General features: G+C 41.2%; 1 long non-coding RNA gene across 1 annotated transcript in view; it reads left to right on the forward strand.

The window, feature by feature from the left end:
• Nucleotides 1-13,005, forward strand: part of LOC149047990 (uncharacterized) — an 80,479-nt gene extending 67,474 nt beyond the window's left edge. Inside the window, exons 3-4 of the long non-coding RNA XR_016184922.1 lie at nucleotides 11,995-12,089; nucleotides 12,618-13,005. This is a non-coding gene — a long non-coding RNA (uncharacterized LOC149047990). The remainder of the gene's footprint in view (nucleotides 1-11,994; nucleotides 12,090-12,617) is intronic.
• The last annotated feature ends 918 nt before the right edge of the window (nucleotides 13,006-13,923 follow it).

The following is a 13,923-nucleotide window of genomic DNA, read 5'->3' on the forward strand; positions in this document are numbered from 1 at the left end:
CAGCTGGATTAACTGCACCCCGTGTTGTGAAACCATAATTATAAAGACATCGCGCTTTCCTTTGTTGTTTTTGTCACATACTAAAGGGAAACGTGAGGTAACTGAAAGATGATTCATGCTAACCCGTCGGTATCACTTTGCACTGGCACAAGTCGACCTAAAAGGCACAACGCATATCTTATATCTTAGTGGAGGATCGAAAACAGGAATGGAATTGATGATATTTTCAATGACAATTATAGTCCAGTGTTTAAGTGCCAGTTTCGCATTCGCATGACAAAAGATTAAAGAAACGTTACGGCCCAGCGCAAAATTTTGACATACAAACAATCAGTCGAAAAGCCGCTCAAAATAATTTGTGATTCAATGAACAATCCATAAGTCAGTAGCAGTTACCAGTATATCAACTTCCCACCCCTCCCTGCGCAGTAGTACTTCTTTCTCCACTAGTAGTAACAGTCTGCCTACCATCCCTCCCTGAGAACTGAGAGACTGCATCCCACCCATCCCTAAGAAATAATGTTTTGCCTCCCCCCCCGATAAAAAAAATAGTCCATATTTTACCCTACGCCCATAGGCAGAGGGTAAAATATGGACTGGACCATATTTTGGACCATTTTTTTACCTTTTCTTTTGGACCATTTTTTTTTTTTGGGAGGAGGGGGGGAGGCTGACCAGTAGCACTTAGGGGTCGGTGGGATGCAGTCTATCAGCATTCAGGGAGGGATGGTAGGAAGACTGTTGTTACTGAGGGAGGGGTGGAGGACGAACTATCAGTACGCAGAGAGGGGTGGGAGGTTTATGTATGAGTAACTACTACTAATTATGGAGTGTTCATTGAATCATACAAATTGTTTTGAGCGGTTTTTCGACCGATTATTACTATGTCAAAATTTTTGTGCTGGGTCTTAGCGTTTATTTCATTCTTGTCATGCGAATGCGAAACTGGCACTTAAACACTGGACTATAATTGTTATTGAAAATATCGCCATCTTCCACTGTTAAGTCATGCGTGTGCCTGTTTGGTCGACTTGTGCCAGTGCTAAGTGATACTCGTGAATTATCTTTCAGGTGCCTCACGTTTCCCTTTTTGTATGTGACTATGGGCCTATGACAAAATTGTTAATATAGACAAATTTTCTGTCATTACCAACACTTTACAGGTGCGGATGGTTGGTCGTGATTCGACAATTTTTTGAGGCGGACAAATTTTTCAAGCGCACCGCCGACAAAATTCGTCCCGGCAAAAGCTTGGGAAAATCTACTAAATAAACAAAACCGTGATAAACTTGTCTATCATATGTCGTAAACACTACCATTAGTGAATTTGACAACTTTTTGACAGCTTCAACATTTTTAGTGCGAATGCAACAGAGGAAACAAAAATTTGTCATGACAAAATTTGTCCTTTGATTTTGATGGGACATTTGTAAATTTGTCTGCTAGTGCGGATATATAGACCCAAAAAAAAGCGAAGCAAAAGCGCAATGTCTTTATAAATGGTTTCACAACATGAGGTGTAATCCAGCTGTCAATGAAACTCTCCTGACATATCCAAGCTACAGACAATAAAATTTCCCAATAGAACAGTACTTCTAAGTTTTGCCGACGGAAAATATCGGTAAGCAACAGTAGTCACTGTACTTTCACTTAGCGGGTTACGTAGGTTTTCTCACAATAAGTGATTGGCAGCGGCCCGGGCAAATTGGAAAGCAAACGTACGGGAGTCGCGAGGAATGCCTGGTCGCTATTTCCGGTGTGGGTGATTAACTCCTTTGTTTGCGAAACAGATAAAATCGATATTTACGCTTTCCCATCTTTCCCATATTACAAGTAAAGCAGTGCTTTTGCTCGATACGAGAAGATGAATTCCTCTTCGAAATCGTTTGCTGATTATTTTATATAGTAAAGGTATAGACGTTAAAATTGCAAGAGCGCTGGTGAATTCTATATGCTGCTAAATTAAGGGCTAAGGACCGGAAATTTCATGATCTCGTCTGATAAGATGAATGACAAAAGGAAGATCGATAAATTTAGTAATTACATACTGTATACACGAAGGGAACCGTGAAGCAACTGATGGTACACATGCCGACTCAAAAGGCACAGGCATAACTCAACAGTAGAGGATCTTAAACGCGATATTTTCAGTAGAAATCAAAGTCCAGTGTTCACGTGGCAGTTTCGCTTTCGCAAGACGACAAAAATGAAGAACATTCAAAAAGTCAGTCGAAAAACCGATGAAGATAATTTGTAGGATCGAGTAAAAGCTCCATTAACAAGTAGTGTTTACTCTTACATCCACCTCTCACCCCTCACTGCCTAGCAATAGTCCTTCTCTCACCCCTCCCTGAGTAATAACACTCTGCCTCCCACCCCTCCCTCAGTACTAGTAGACTACATCCCACCCCTCCCTGAGTACTAATGGTATGCTTCCCCCCTATAAAATAGTCCAAAAAATGGTCCAAAAAATAGTCCAAAAAATGGTCCAAAAAATGGTCCAAAAAATGGTCCAGTCCATGTTTTACCCTATGCCCTTTTTTCGTTGAAAGCAAGTTATTTAAATGGTCTTCTTTCACCTGAGCTTGTTTTTGGGAAAATATGATTTATAAAACTTTACTGCGCATTGTGTTTACTTTTCCGGTTTCTCTAAAATTTTAACTTTTGGATAGGCACATGTTACACGCACGTGTCAATGTGTTAAGGAAAGATGATTTATTATCACAGATTTCCTAACAAATTCAGTACAAAAAGTAAAGTGACACCAGAAAAACTCAGAGACTTCACAATGAACTGTTGTTTTTATTGTAACTTCATTTACAATTTCAAACACCAAGACTCCTTATTCGTAAAGGAGGAATTGTAAAATCTGACTGGCCTCTAAATTAACAAAACCATAACAGGGAAATCCAAGGATAATGTAACAGTCGGAAAGATTCAGACTAGAAACTGACACTGAAATCAATCGATATGACCAGCTCTTTTAAATACTTTAACTTTTTAAACTTCGCTTGCCGTTGTTTCTTGTCATTTCTGCAGCCGATTTTAAGTTATTGACTGTACCATAAAAACCTAAAACCTAAAACGCTCAGATGATCTCGTTTAAACACTGTACAACAAAAATTAACAAGAAATGAGTATTAAGCCTTATCTTAAAGAGGAAAGTAGTAATACTCTAATCACTGAATTTACATCTGTTGATTTCGCTTCACTTCCTAATCTCCATGCAAACTCAAACACTGCACTTGAATCTCCCGTAAGCTAATATAGATTACAACAGCAGAAAAATCCATATAAAAAATTTAAACGATCAATCCTTCACAACATGAGACTTCTTGGAAGTATCAAAACAAATGGAACTGACAAATCTAAGACTGCGTGACACCACATGTTTATTTTCAAACTTCGAGTCCTCAATAAAAAAAACAATTTTACTCTCTTTTACTGCGCTTTAGTACATATTGGAGCGGCTTAAACCTACATTTGACCATACCACTAAAGCACTGACAGAAATTTGGCATAAATTAATTTCTCTTTCACCGTTTCATTTCGTGAGAGAGATCAAAACGGATATTTGCATTGCAAGGAAATTGTTATCATTCAATGAACGATGATTCCCAGAGCCAGAAACTTAGCTTAGCAAAAAATAATATCTCGCAAAGACTGGTGCCAAGTATCAAGCGGCAAAACATAAAACAAACGCTTGCACGACCCGCCAAAATAATACAAAGCCACCAAAAAGTAAACATCCAGCGTCGCGCGGTCTCGTGCGCTTTTTATCAGTTGACTCAACGAAAATTAATTTAACGTTGCGCGAAATCCTTTAAGATCTGCCCTTGTCACTCTCCAACATGTAATAATGAGCCTTAATTTATTCAGGAATGCTGACAAACTCTTTCAAAGGAAAAGACTCCAATAACTTCAAGGCCTTAACACCATTTGAAGCTAAGGCTAACAATTTGAAAAATATTAAACATTTGAGCTTCTGGCTGAAGTGATGTATAGTTCAAAACGACGGCAGTACCGTGACAACAACCAAAATAAAAATAAGCTTACATTTGCCTCACGTCCTTTGAAATGTAAACGGCACGGAACAACAACAACACAGTTTGTTTATCCTAGGACTTACTTTCCAGCGACTGCATTTAGGACAATACATGTGTCATTGTTATACGTAATCGTAACGTTTTCCATTAACAGCAACATCTCTTCCACTTCACCATCAGTAAGATTCTTGCAGTCAGGGACCAGTTTTTCCAAAACATCGTTGAACACGGTAACGTGAACAGGACTGCCATCAGTAACCTCCATAACCACCGAAGCATAGCGACGAACGGGGCAGTCCACAGTTCTCATGGAATAGCCGCATCTGTCACATCGCACAACAGGGGTTCCCATTGCTTGAAGAATCTTTCTGGAACATTTTCTACATTGAAGATACGACTCTACTTTCTCAACACACTGAAAACTTCGGATCGTCAAGGTGCTTGAAGCAAATCCTCCTCGTATTTCTTCGTCCGTTGCCAGCGGGATTGCTGACAAACATTCATTCATCTCTTCCGCTCTGATAGTACTGCTCACCACTGTAGAGACTTTCTTCTTGCCCAACCACCGTCGAACTTGTACAGGAAATATAGTGTACACACGGCCAACTTCCACAGCGGAGATATGACCCTCCCATAAATCCAGCTCAATTTTACCCGTTTCGTCCGCAAACAAGGCGTTGGCAACTTTCAGCCCCCTGGATTTTGTCACTGTTGGCTCAGCTACACCAACTATTTTCCCGCGGATGGACATCAGGTCTCCCTCGTTGGAGTTGTCAATGATTTCTCTTACCGCCATTCTCTGCTCCTCATCATTGCTCCCTACTTCCTCGAATTGAAACGAGTACTCTGTTGGTTGCGGTGAAGAAATTTTGGTCATATCATTGACGATGACTTTGGACCCATCCGACGTGTAAGTAAATCTCTGCAGCTTTACTGGCGTGCGCGACCGCTCACTATCAACCAAAAGCTTTCTCTTGGTCTTCGAGTATATCAGCGCGGGTAGCTGCGTATCACTTGAGGTCTGAAGAACCATTGTCGAATAATCCATAGTGTTCCGCTTATTCCTTCTGGACTCCGATACTTTGTGCACGTACGCTATTATGGCATCACGACATTCATCGCGCGCACTAGATGAACTCGCCATTGCATCATTACTTCTCTGTACGGAACCTTCGCCTTCCCCCATTTGCTTTCCACTGTTCGAGGTTTGTGCTGAACCTTCACCTTTCTGAGAAGTATTTGACGTTTCTTCTCTTCTGATCCAGTTCATCGCCGACGCAGGCTTAGCAGGTTTAAGTCTTCCACAGTCCTTGGTCTTCTTTCTTATACCGCTTTTGGAAGACATTCTTACAACATACCCTAAGCCTTATTGCGTCATATGAATTGCTGCTTGTGGCGAAGGTTTTGGCAACTTTCCACAAGGGACAACACCCTAAAGTCTAGTCCCCTCAACTTAGCTCCTTGGACCTCCCGTTCACGCCCCTATAGAAAGGGGCCTTTCATGTGCAAAACGTGGCTCCGAAAACACATAATTTGATTGGCTGGATTCTAGACTAACGTCTTAACTAATTTAACGCTGATTTTCTTCTCAAAAATTTCAGCTGCCTCACCTCTTACTAAAACCATTCGATCGCAGCAGCCGATTATTCTATTTACTCAGCACCCGCACCATCTATGTTATTTTTTTCTATAATTGAACGCAGTGTATTGGTGGTTTTAATATTTTATTGCAAAGATATGTTAGAAAAGATAACGATGCAAACAAACCAGCAATTCTTAACTTTTTTGTTGTTACCGAAAGAACCGTGTTAATTGCAGCGCATGCGTAGTAAGTAAAAAATTGGGATTGAATGAAAAATTGCTTTCTCGGAAATACGCCTATTTCTTGGTAACCACTCATTAGAATTTCACGAAATTTGGCGCGAAAATACTTAAGGAAATAAAAACAGGAGTGTTGAGAAAAACTAAACTTTAACAAAGGAAATTCTAGATATTCCAGTGAACCTTCAACAAGGAATACTTGAACGTCTCTGTTAAATTATTAGCAAAATGGCATTAACATGTGATTATCGTTACAAGCTTGTTCATGCAAATTATGAGAGAATCTAATGACTCGATTTTCTATAAATAAACAAAACCAATTTTAAAGGCCTGTTTATATTTATTCATGTTGCCATGGCAACGGCACGTACGTCAGCTTAACAATCTAAAAACTAACGTCTGTGTTGTTAACTTGCTTGATGCCATTTTTGGCGACCGAGGGATCAAGGGTTTTAGAGAAAAAGGAGAATGAAACGCAGGTATCAAAAACCGTTTTCAGCCACCTTAAGTATCAGCAAACACACATTCTGCCAGCATACACGATATACATTTATTCAGTACTGAGTTGGCAATGCATTACAGGGCAATTTCAAATATGGCTGCTTTTGGCTGTTTTGTGACCGGAGAGAGACTTTGTTGCCATGTTTTGACTCATATTTCTCCCGACAAAAGCGAAAAAAGACCAGATTAACAGTTGTTTTCACTTTAGTTTATTGTGTGACAGATTTTATGACCGTTTCCATGAGAAACATCTCAGCCAGTTAGAATGACCGCGAGTCAGAAAAAACCTCAAATTTACTCAGTGGCATTGCCCCTGGACATGTCCACGATGACCGGCGATGGTCGCACAGACTTGTCAATGAAAATTTTTATTACTTTGTTTCTTTGCTACATTAGCGAACACTGTACTACTGCTCGTACTCTGAATATGACAATCAACCACAAAATTCCCTAAACCAGATAACATTAAACATAATCCAAAAAATCATATGAGTCATCTGTCAATTCACGAGTTTGCTCACAGAGCACTTTGATCTTCTTCGTTACTATTTAATTCATCATTTTCTCTTGCATCGATCATACTCCAATGCAGGACTACTATCTGTTGTTACATTGTTTGATGTAGCTTGTTGATGTGTATCATTATCGTCTGCATCATTTTATAAAGTTGTGAGGTTGCTATCAATATTGTTAATATCAACTAGTATATCTTTGTACAATGATTATGTACTTTGAGCCAGTTAAGAACTTGCTGTATTAACTCTGGTCGTGATGCTTGAAAATAAACATGTCCTCTAGATTGTAACTTTCTTTTAAGCTAAATAAGTATTATTATACAAGATCTATCAGGTGGATGAGGGAGTTGATTACATGTCTGATCACATTCTACAGGTACATAGCATATTGCACCCTTAATTTTTCTCTGTTGTCCTTTGCGCTTGACTACAATCTTCTCAAATATTATTTGTTGAGCTATTGGTATTTGTCGTAGTTTTTCTAATGAGGATAGTTCTGTGGGTATTTCATCCACATACACATTCACTACAGCCTGGCACGGTAAATTTCCTTTTATAACCTTTGAATGACATGTGTTGCATATATACTGTTTTCCATAAAATGATGGTTGAATTATGAAATATGTCTGGCAAGGGTACTTCTCGTCTAGGCATGTAATTACTGATTTCTTATAGAGTATTCGATTACAGACAGTACATATAAAATAAGGGCCTTCTCTTATTTTCATCTTAAACTGGTTAATACACAATTCAACTGATCTGGCTTTCACTAATTTCTCATTGATGTTATAGTATGGAGATGTTTGGTATTGACTGTCCGTTGTTGTGAGCCCGCGTAGTATGCAGCGGTAATGTTACCATGTGCTCTTAACAATATAATCTTGCTGTTGACTCGCCATCTTGTGTGCGTGTACACTCTTCTAAACCCCAAAAACATAACATATCTGGCGACGAGGACGGGATCATGCCAAGCTTAGGCAAAATAGAAGAGTTCGATCCAACCTCCACCAATATCAATCGTTATTTGGAGCGTTTGGAGCAATATTTTATCGCGAACGGCGTTCCAGCGGATACAGGCGAACGATTCAAACGCAGAGCAACCCTGATCTCTGTCATCGGTTCCAAAGCTTACGACGTCCTTTCGGACCTGTGCTCACCAGAAGCTCCTTCCGAGAAAACTTATGGTGATCTCGCAACCATTCTCAAGGACCACTTTGCTCCGAAGAAACTTCTTATCGCAGAACGATACCGGTTTCACAACTGCATTCAACTCGAAGGAGAAAGCGTTTCCACTTTCACCGCTAAGCTCAAACACCTCGCTTCTACCTGCAACTTCGGCACACATCTAAATGAAGCTCTACGTGATCGCTTGGTCTGTGGACTTCGCAACAAGGAAATACAGAAAAAGTTGTTAACCGAAGAACACAACTTTGACGAAGCTCTCAAAAAGGCGCTCGGCGCTGAGGCTGCCGAGACAGATGTCGCTGCATTCTCTCGAAAAGACGCCACTCCGGTAAACAAGCTCGATTCTGTTGGCCGTCAGACATATCGTCCGCGTAGAACACGCAGGCCTCCGTGCGAGGGCCGAGGCAAAAAGCCACTTAACCAGAATCAAAACAACAGCACTTCTGAATGTCTTAGTTGCGGCAAAACAGGCCACGCACGTTCCCAGTGCAAATACAGGAACTATACCTGCCATTCCTGTGGGCGATCGGGTCATATCACAGACGCATGCAAGTCTAAATCTCAGAAGATCCACACGGTTGCAGAGCCAGAAGCGTCACAACTCGACCCCACTTCAAATCCATTCTCTCTCTCGGTCTTCAGCATCAATGCACAGAACCATGGCATAGAAGTACCCGTTGAATTGAACGGAACCCAAATCTTAATGGAATTGGACACCGGCGCTGGAGTTTCAATTATCTCCCAGGAGACTTACAACAGACATTTCAAGAAGACCAAGCTCCAACCCTCTGATACACGCCTGCACACCTACACAGGGGACCCAGTCCAAGTCTCTGGTCAGTTCTTAGTGCAACTCAAGTATCAAAGTCAGCGTGTCACTGTGCCACTCCTTGTAGTTAAAGGCTCTGGACCATCACTCTTTGGAAGAAATTGGCTCTCTCGTGTCAACCTGGATTGGAAGAAAATATGTAGCATCCATGTCTCAGACCCAGGCCTCACACCGGAGGTCAAGTCACAATTGCACAACACAGTCCAGTGTCACTCTAATGTCTTCAAGCCTGGCCTTGGTACCATTCAGGGAATCACAGCTAAATTGGAGATGAAGCCGGATGCCCAGCCAAAGTTCTGCAAGGCCCGCCCAGTACCTTACGCTCTCCAGGAAGCAGTAGATGCAGAGTACCACCGACTCGAATCCGAAGGTATTGTGGAAAAGGTCGAATTCAGTGAATGGGCAACACCCATGGTTCATGTTCCCAAGGCGGATGGCACCACACGGTCATGTGGAGACTATGCTGTTACGGTCAACCCCCAACGGAGGATAAAGTTGAAGCCATAAAGAAAGCACCACGCCCTGAAAACTGCACCCAATTAAGAGCCTTCCTGGGAATGATAAACTACCACGGGAAGTTCATCCGCAATCTGAGCTCAATTCTTCAGCCACTTAATCAGCTCCTTCAGAAAGATTAAGAGTTCCGGTGGTCCCCCCAATGCGAGGAGGCCTTCAGCAATGCAAAAGAATCTCTCTCTTCCTCCCATGTGCTGGTGCATTACAATCCTAGTCTCCCTGTGATTCTTGAAAGCGACGCAAGCCAATATGGTATAGGGGCTGTCATACTTCACCGTTTCCCCAACGGAGACGAGAGACCAATCGCATATGCCTCAAGGTCCTTAAATTCATCTGAGAAGAATTACAGTCAAATAGAGAAGGAGGGCCTAGCCATCATTTTTGGCGTGACCAAGTACTACATGTACCTATTTGGGCGCAAGTTCACACTTCGAACTGATCACAAACCTTTGCTAAAGATCTTTGCACCAGACTCTGCCACACCTGTCTTGGCAGCAGCGCGTCTTCAGCGTTGGTCCCTGCTCCTCTCGTCGTACCAGTACGAAATTGAATTCAAGCCTTCTGCTGCAGTAGCCAGCTCCGATGCCCTGTCCAGACTACCCCTGCAGTACAGGAAGGATGCCAGTGTCGAGGACAAAATCTTCCAGGTCTCAGCAGTGCAATTACGTAAACACCCTGTTTCTGTCTTAGAAATTGCAGGCCAAACTGCTAGAAATCCAGTCCTAGCTAAGGCTCTCGCGATGACCCAAAATGGTTGGCCTACCTCTTTCAAAATAAACTCCACTCCTGAGCTCAAGCCATTCTTCCTCCGCAAGGATGAGCTATCTGTCGAGCAAGGCTGTCTGATATGGGGCCTGCGAACCGTCATACCTCCCTCCTTGCAGGAGCAGATTTTAAGTGAGCTACACAAGGCGCACCCAGGAGTCGCACGCATGAAGGCAGTTGCCCGCAGTCATGTATGGTGGCCTGGGATAGACAGCGACATCGAGGAGAGAGCACGTAGGTGCAAGCAGTGTTTCCAAACCAGAAGGGCGCCGCAAGCAGCACCACTTTCTCCTTGGTCATGGCCTACAGCTCCTTGGCAGCGCATTCATGTAGACTTTGCCACCCACCAGTCCAACCACTATCTCATTATGGTTGATGCTCACTCAAAGTGGCCAGAAGTGATTGGTCCCATGAAAACCACCACCGCTGAAGCAACAGCCAATGCGATGCGCAACATTTTTGCAAGATACGGCCTTCCGAAGCAAATCGTTAGTGACAACGGCCCACCTTTTCAGTCTGCTGAGTACGAGGAATTCTTGAGACAAAATGGCATCCAGAAGATATTGGTTTCCCCGTATCATCCGTCTTCAAATGGTCTAGCTGAGCGGTTTGTGCAAACCTTCAAGCGCTCTCTAGAATCCTCATCATCTGATCCATCCTGCACACTGCAGCAGAGAATTCAGAACTTCCTTTTGTCTTACAGAAGCACCCAGCATGCCACAACTGGCTCGTCCCCAGCCACACTGTTTCTACAAAGAGAATTGCGCACAGGTCTCTCTCTAGTGAGACCGGACCTCGCCACTCATGTTTCCCACCAGCAAGTAAGGATGAAGATGCACTATGACAAACATGCTAAATTCCGAGAAATTGCTGTTGGCGACACAGTCCTTGCACGCGACCACTCGTCAGGGCAAAAGTGGCAGCCTGGAACCGTCGTACAACGCCCCTCTTCACACTCTTGCCAAGTTCACCTTGATGATGGGCGAGTTTGGAGGCGACATGTGGATGACGTCTTGCAGAACAACTCCCACTCTACAACAGCTGAATCTGGTGTACCATCCTTGGAGACGGCAACCCAAATTGTTCCAGAACCCAAACCAGTTAGCACACCTGAAACCAGTTCACATCCACCTGATAACTCAGCTCAATCGGAGACAACTCCTGCCTCCACAAGTCCTATGCTGCGTCGATCATCCCGCTCTCACAGACATCCCCAGAGATTGATTGAGGAGATGTGAACTGAACATTATTAATGAACAGTTGTTGTTGTTACTGACTGATAGTTAGTTAGCTAATGAACTCACAGAATACTTAACTCTAGGGACACTCAAATGGAGACTTGTTAGTACTAAGTATTTGTTTATTTTTCTTATGAGAGAGCTATTCTTAACAAATCTCCAGGGGGAGGTGTTATAGTATGGAGATGTTTGGTATTGACTGTCCGTTGTTGTGAGCCCGCGTAGTATGCAGCGGTAATGTTACCATGTGCTCTTAACAATATAATCTTGCTGTTGACTCGCCATCTTGTGTGCGTGTACACTCTTCTAAACCCCAAAAACATAACAATTGAGTTGAGAAAGTAATCGTTTCTTCTTTCTAGCATCCATAGCTGAATATTTTCTTTAAATGTCTTCTAGAAACCTTTCTTTGGTAACAGGCTCTATGCTGTCATACACATGTTTTTTTCCTCTGTTTTCTCATGATGTGTTTCCTTCAATTTCAGTAATTTTACATGAACAGCAGATAAGTTGTATATCATATTCCATAGTCTGACATTCCTGTTTATTTGAATAATATTAATGATTTCCTCCAGTAGATTATCCACAAAGGGTAAATACTTGCAGAAAACCTCTGTCCAGAACCACAGGCCTCTCTAACAAAAGAATACTTTGTTTAAGTTTGATACTTAAGGTAACTTGCTTTATTTGCAAAATAATTAACATTGAAGGCATCATTACATACACATTAATGCAACTGCCAAAATTTGTTTCAGCCAGAAACTTGTTTATTTTTTTCAATTATTAATAATCATGATGTTATCCCACTCATCAATCTGTATGGCCTTGTACAAATGTATGAAACATGTTTCTCTTTTATTTTGTTCATGGGATACTTAAGTTAAGATAAAATCTCCAATGATTATTGTTACAACCACTGCTTTGCCAAGCAACTGAGCTAAAACAGATTGAGTAACTGGCAATACAGAAAACAATACGGAATACACCAATTGGTAACAGGTTCCATGCTGTCATACATATGTTTTTTTCCTGTGTTTTCTCAAGATACGTTTCCTTTCAATTTCAGTAATTTTACATGAACAGCAAATAAATTGTATATCATATTCCATAGTCTGACATTCCTGTTTATTTTGAATAATATTATTAATTTCCTCTACTAGATTATCTACACTACAAATGTGTATTGTCTGTTTCATTGCAGGTGAATGACTGTCTTCATATGTCAGAGGAGAAAACAATTGCTTTACTTTTGTATTTTGTTGATAAATAAAAGCTATACAGTAACTTGAAATCCACATTAAAAAGCTTGTTTTCCCAGTGTGGTTCCTTAAGATCAAGGTCTCTTAAGATATTCTGCTTTCAGTTAAATTACTTGATTCTCTGTGACTTACTTCATTAATGTGTACATTTATGTTAGTGCCAAAAATTGTAACACTGTCAAGCAGGATAACAGATATTAAGCAGTACTTACTCTGCATTGTACTGTTAAGCTGAGATCCATTTTTAAAGTATTTGGGTTCTAGTAATTACAAGGTGAAATGATTAAGTAAGGTAGAATAAAGAAGTACTGCAAAACAGTGGACTTTTTAACACTTGTGTTGACTTGATATCTCTTTAATACCTCTCTTACATTGCTGCTAATTGCCACATCATATTTTGTAATTTGTTAACCTTTTAGTTCATACAGATCAGTTGCTCCATTTAAACTTTGAAAGTGACGCGCTAAGTTGTCTGTAGATGATAAATCTAATAGACCACAGGTCCCTCAAGTGTGACTTTTACCATAAACATCTCTAGCATGTGAGTCAAACACTTTAAAATGGCCATTATCAGCACAGTAACTAATACCCACAGCAATGCATCCAACCACTAAAATATATGACCTATATCATTGTGATATCAATGACTCAAAAGCTCTCTTCAGGCCCATACAGTATTGATATCCCTCAATGGTAGGCTCACCATGGACATTACCAAGGTAACTTTCACTTAACAATTGGTTCATACGTCAGCGTGCGTTCATCGAGATATGAAGCACGCAGGAAGTTTGGAGTGCTCTCCAAAACTTCCCAGGTGCTTCATATCTCGATGAACGCACAGATGACGTATGAACCAATTGTTTTATAACATTTTCAACCCCATGGAAAATTTTTTTTCTCAAGGGATTTGTTTGCTGACATCAAGAGCGTGCACAATAGGAATATGAAGCACGCTTGCGCAATTGAATTTGATTAGACAAATTTACCAGTTATGTTATAATGTATTCTAGCTGATAATCTTCCTCTAGTACTGTAAGCATTGATGGTAATTCTGTTAGCAGTAAAAATGATTGTCTTAATAATTGTGACAAACTGCTATATAGTTGATTTCCAATATGCATTATTTGTTTCAAGTCATTGGGATTGCCTATTCCTTTCATATTGTGGTACATTAATGCACATAAACTCATTGCAACACATTGTTGCCCAAGGTTTTGTCCAAATACAACAACATCCCCCTGGCTATAT

This window comes from Pocillopora damicornis, chromosome 3 (assembly GCF_964200805.1).
Source record: "Pocillopora damicornis chromosome 3, jaPocDami1.2, whole genome shotgun sequence".
Taxonomy (NCBI): domain Eukaryota; kingdom Metazoa; phylum Cnidaria; class Anthozoa; order Scleractinia; family Pocilloporidae; genus Pocillopora; species Pocillopora damicornis.